This window comes from Bombus impatiens, unplaced genomic scaffold (genome assembly GCF_000188095.3).
Source record: "Bombus impatiens unplaced genomic scaffold, BIMP_2.2 scf_0548, whole genome shotgun sequence".
NCBI lineage: Eukaryota > Metazoa > Arthropoda > Insecta > Hymenoptera > Apidae > Bombus > Bombus impatiens.
Genome location: NT_176967.1, coordinates 1,798,865 through 1,804,714, shown reverse-complemented (window position 1 = coordinate 1,804,714; position 5,850 = coordinate 1,798,865). Strand labels below are relative to the sequence as shown.

The following is a 5,850-nucleotide window of genomic DNA, read 5'->3' as shown; positions in this document are numbered from 1 at the left end:
AAAAAAAAAAAAAAAAAAAAAAGAAAAAGAGAAAGAGAGGTAACGCATTCGCTTTTATTGCAGGCTATTCGGTAAATACCACCCTGAATCGAATCACGAGCGGGTATTTTTCTCTTCTCTCTTTCTTTTTTTCGTTCGTCTTTGAATTATGGGAGCAGCTGTGCAACAGCGTTCTACCGCGTCGTGGATTAGCATTGATACAGTTACAATTCGAATTCGTTGGTAATCCATTCACTTTGACAGTGTTCGCGACGCGAACGTTTGCCGCGATCGGCCGGTCATCTCCTTTTAAACGAAAGACAGTTATTTCCGGTATCTATCCAATTAAATTTCCCATACTACATCAGCCAGGAAAGGATATCGTAAAGATAATTGAAAGACGAAATTAAAGGAAGGAAGCCGAATAAAATGGCGCGATTAGAGCGACGTATACGAAGTAATCCTGGCGAGCACGTAAAATCTGGTCATGACGTAAGCGGATTAAGGTATTAAGAGGTTGAAGTTAAGAAGCTACCGACTGATACGGCTCGTTCCGTCTTGTCAAATACCGCTTACCTTAATCATAGGATAGTCGACTCATTACTGACGTTTCGTGCCGGTACCGAGGACGACGACGACTGTCGGAAACGAAGGAACCACGTAGCCCGATAATAAGATTTCGCGTTGCGCTATCGAGCTAAACCGAGGCTCGAACAACAGCGAAACTACGAAACGCTGGCTGACGTTGACGTTCGTAGTGTAAACGAGAAATTGATTGATTAGGAAACTTTCTTATGCTAAGGAACGCTACCAATACTTGCGCTGGCGTTGGTCGCCTCAAAATCTCATTACGAGCCGATGTCGAGTTTAGCCAAACAGACCTGCCAGCTGGCAAATTCGTTTCACGGTCTTTCGAAAGATCGACGACAAAACGAAAGGTTAGCGGGTAGTTTAAGGGTTAATTAAGTTGTAGGAGAGATCTATCTTTGCTATTAGAACGCGAACGGGAACGTTTTAGCGAGAGTAGCGTGGAGACGGTGTTCGAACAGAATCGTCGCCGATCGTCCTAAGAAACACAAGGTGGTTTCTTTGAAGCGGAGCGATAACCCTCGGGAATAATATCAGATTCTTTCCACGCAACTGCTTCGGCTACTTTACGACGTTTCGCCGAGCAGCTTTTTAACGGCAGTCTAATTCGTTTCCGCGTTGCACTTTCGCAGCCATTGTATTTCTTGTTTGCGACGAGCACGTGGTTTTCCGTGGAAAAAAGTTTCGAAGAAAGTGGCGTTTCACGAGCTCGCGCGAGCCTTTATTTCCTCGTGCTCTTAGCTCTCGAGTGCGAGTAATCCTCCCCTATCTGCTGGCCCTGTGCCTCGTCTTACCTTGCCTTCGTTTCGTGCTTTCTCCTCGCTCCCTGTCTCCATTTGCGTTGTTCGTTCGGTCTCTGACGCGTGACTCCGCACTCGTTTCCTGCGCGATCCTTTTTCAATTTCTTCTCGTACTCGCGTACAGAAAGGCGCGATCGAATTTACGCGCAACACGTACATTCGACGATTGTTTCCCCGAGCTTCTCTCCTCTCTCGGTTGGCTCTCTCGATCTCTTCGACTCGGCAGTGCCTGCGCCGTTTCTTTCACTGTTTTCAGCTCGTCGCGTTTCTTTATTCCGCCTCGGTCACATTTTTTTCCCGTCCTCTTTACCCGTGCATTTTCTTGCATAGTCGGTGAACCGGGTCGAATACATACTTATGCGACGCGCGTGTTACATACGCGCGGTCTGTGATACCTTTTTAAATATATTATGTATGTGTGTACGTGGCTTTCAGGTGGAAACAGGCGAGACTACGCTACACACCAGGCCACACCGAATCACACAGCGCCAGGAAAAATACAGTCTCGCGCCGGTTGCTACGTTATTCTTCGCTTGTATTTAACTTAAATATCACGAACCCGGTGAATACGTTGAAACTCGCGCGACCCAGCTTTCAAATACTAATTCAAACGATCGCGATTCGACGCGGCTTTTTCCATTCATCCGGCAGAGCTGCGATATTTTTGCCCGTGATAGGGAGCGCAAGGGTGGTGGCGTGTCGCGTCGTTTTGCAGTTTGGATCCCGGCAGATTTATCAGCCGCGTCGCGCGACAAAGTATTTGCATACATTTCAAGTAATTACTGGCTGTATTTCAAAAAATTACGCTCGCTCGTTGATGGATAGAACTGTTGTCGCGCGGCGCTGTTTCAGAAAGTTTTTTCGGGTCGCAGCACGGCCACCAACTTCGCACTGTCGCTACCTTTCCCCGGGGAAACGACCATTTCGCGTTCCTGCTACAGCGTCGCGTGGTTATTTGACGAGAGAAAAGCGCGAGCGATCGCCACATAAAAATCTGGATGAATAAAAATTCGCCTGAAATCATTATCGGCCGTTGCCATTAATAATCACGAGGCTCGTAACAACGTCCCACGGGATTTAGATCTATCGGTGAGTTTCACTCCGCGTTCCTCTTTTTCCTCTCCTCTCTCTCTCTGTCTCTCTCCTCTCGACGTTTCGTTGCCACGGTGATGCAACCTCGTTTAATTGCGAAACATTTCCGCCACAACACGAGCAGATGAATCAACGGCTCGTGGTCTCTATTTCTGTTTAATTACAAAATATTCGCGATATCAACTCTCGTCTCTGGTCATTCTTTGAAAAAGTCGCGATCCTGCGATTATATTGCTTTCTTTGTCCGGGAACCCGCGAAACCATATTTTCTCACGCAGTCCCTTGGAAGATGTCGCGAACCGAATTCATTGAGAGAGAGAGACGATTCACGGCGAATCTTTCTCTCTCGTAGCTATGTCCATATCGTTATCCACCGAACGTTGTTGGATTTCAATGGTTCGTGGCATCGTTAGCTTTACAGATTCGTTTAATTTCAGGCGGTCGATCGCGTTGCTCCGTGTCGACCCGATCTAAAACTGTCGCGACGGATTTAGGCGTCACGCTAGGCGCTTCTGACAGGTGAAACTGGTTGAAGCAGCGCGAAAATTTTAGTTTAAGAACGTAGCGGCTAGAGAAAGCTCGAGAAAGTCTGAAGCATTAGCTGGAAGGAAGGTTACATCGCTAAAAGTACCGTTTCGCGTGAACGCGGCGATTAAAGAAGAACGAGGTTTATTCGCGCCTCTCGATTTACGAGCGACCGATAACGAACAGCCATTTTGTGGACTAAGTTGCTTCGTTAGCGGCTCGTTCGGCGGCTGTTGAAAAGTACGTGGAAAGCGATCGCGCGTCCGACAAACTTACAGGCGAAAAAATAGAACTGCGATCGCGATATCGGCTTGCGAACTTTGATCGGATGCTCGCCATCGTCATCGTTTAACATGTCCGCGGCAGTTCTTCGACGAACTTTGCCGAGCGTTAAGCTGAAACTCCATTAGTACGAAACGGCCGTAAAACGACGTGCTGCTCTCTTTGCACGTGCGCAAGCTTTGCCGTTAAACAATACTCGAAAGACGAGAGGAGAAGTGGGAAATACGAAAAAAGCAGACAGAAGGAAACAAAAATCGAGAAAAATAGCGGATGGTGAAAACACATAGGAGTTGAAGTGGATCGGAATTTGCAACTGTTTTCGAAGACTGCCAGGCGATTCGTAAATCAGAAATCGATAGCTCTTTCCTCGACGGTATCAATTTATTCGATTTCCCTCGGCCAGTTCCCATTTGCCATCGATTTAGCGAGCCGGCTCTCCGATCGGTCCGACTTATTTAACACCACACCCGTGCTGAATTTCCGGATCGCTTGGATTCCAATCGTTCCAATTAAAAATTCAAAGCGAATCGAATTCCACGAGGTAGGCAGTTTCGAATGGCGATTCGGACGATGTTCGGTGTGGTGCGGCGCCCCGTTTCTATTCTCGTTTCATTTGCAAGCATCGCATTTTGATCTTCGAATGCCGAGAGACGAGAGGAGGAAGAGAAGGAGGTGGAGGGGTGGTTGGCCAACGAGCTATCGTCGATCGTAACTCGCGGCGAGGCATCGTAGGACACGCGATCGGAAATATCGGTGTACGATATACACGCACCACGTCGATCTTCGCAGTTCACGGTTACAATCGGCGGTACGCCAATGACCAACAAGTTTCTGATTGACGAGCCGCGACGTTTTCGAAAAGCGACCAGCTCCGAATCCTACGCGGGAATAGACAACTGTGGCGTTCCGCTAACAGGTGCTCCAGTTTGTAGGGACCGATTTAACCGGAAGCACGACAACGTTTCTGCATGCCAGCAACACCGCTCTACGAGCCATTGCGCGTTTGTTACACGTACACCAGCCTCGTTTCTGCCCGATGCAACCGCTCCGTTATTACTCTCTTGTCGGTAGACCGGTCGTTTATTGTTATTGGGTGCAGAAATTCGGACAACAGTCGGTCAACATCCCAAACGAAAGTAGATTTCAGTTTATCGGTAACTGGGATTCTTGAGAACGATAACGCGAGGTTTGCCAGCGTGTGCGATTCACCGATCGTGTTCGCCAAGCATCGTAATTGAAATATTCAGGGCGAAATCGTGGCAGACGAGAAGCTCCGCTGATCGTTAGATAAACGGAGTCGTTTTATCGGAGAAACAGAAACGCGGCGTAAATCGGAGTAAATTCGTTTCGCTTCCCGGTGGCAAAATACCGTGTATCTCTGAATGGTTTTCCCCTTTGCCACCTATTTCACATTTTTGTTGGGAACATACGTAGGTATAAATAAACGAGCACGCTTTGATCGCGAACGATTGCAGGAAACCGAGCCAATCGGAATATCGGATGACAAGCATACCGCGGACACGGTGGAAACTCGCACGGTTGGATACGTTATGGATCGCAGAGGTTATTGCACGTTGTTCGAGAGTAAAGGGGCTGGCAGAGAGGGTGTGCTGTACAATTCGTAGGATAGTTAAGGGCACTGACGTAACTACTGCAGCTAATGAGGCATAAACAACCGGGGTGCTAGCTACTCGGCCCCGCGTCCTAACCACCATCCGAAAACCCCTACCTCTCCGTTTTACCTAACCAACTATCCCCGTCCATTTTAGTGGCCGTCTATAGTTTAGTCACTGTTCTCGTAAACTAATAATATCGGTGCGGCAGTACGGTCCTTTCGTGCGGCCAGCCTCGAATTTATCGTTTCCAACCTCGTACACTCTCCTGGTTTACCTACTGACAGATCTTTCGGTCGGATCATTCCGTCGAAACGCTCCCTTTTAACTCTTTCCACTTTTAACCGACTAACCGTGAGTCGGACCGGTTCACGGAACACCGTTTATTCTTCGTTTTCTCGTTAAAGCACAGCTACGTCTTCCCCTTTACCCCTGCCCTCTTCACCGAACGCTCCAACTTCCGGCAATACTTTTAGACCCTGGAATGGAAAGGTGTTCGATAACTGAATTATTCATAAGTCCCGGGCGGCGCGTTACAGCTTTTATTTAATTCGGAACAACTTAGATGCGTTTCGAACGCTTTGCAGCTATGTCACGGTATCGTTTGCCAGCAACCGCGATTCCTCACGAGGTATTGCAATGCCCAATGCGTATTTCAACTTGAACCGTAAAATCGGCCGCTTTTTCCTCTCTTTGTTTCTTGCCCGTTTCAACGAATCACGATCTGTCTGGAATTCTAATCGCATGCGACACGCAACAAGTTCGCGTGAATGAACGGTCAGCGGCGAGCTTTCGCCGATTCGTGCGCCGCTGATAATTCAAAGGGAATACGCCTAGGGGAAAAGACGATGTCGGGATGCAAATTAATATTTATACAAAGTTGCTAATCGCATCGTGCGCGTCACGATTTTACCGCCAGTGTACGAAGCACGGACTAGGCGTTGACTCGCACTACTGGCGCCCCATCTGGT

The 5,850-nt window shown here is 48.1% G+C and overlaps 1 protein-coding gene across 1 annotated transcript in view; it reads right to left on the bottom strand.

The window, feature by feature from the left end:
* Window positions 1-5,850, bottom strand: part of LOC100747218 (nephrin) — a 171,207-nt gene that overhangs the window by 98,093 nt on the left and 67,264 nt on the right. The window lies entirely within an intron of this gene.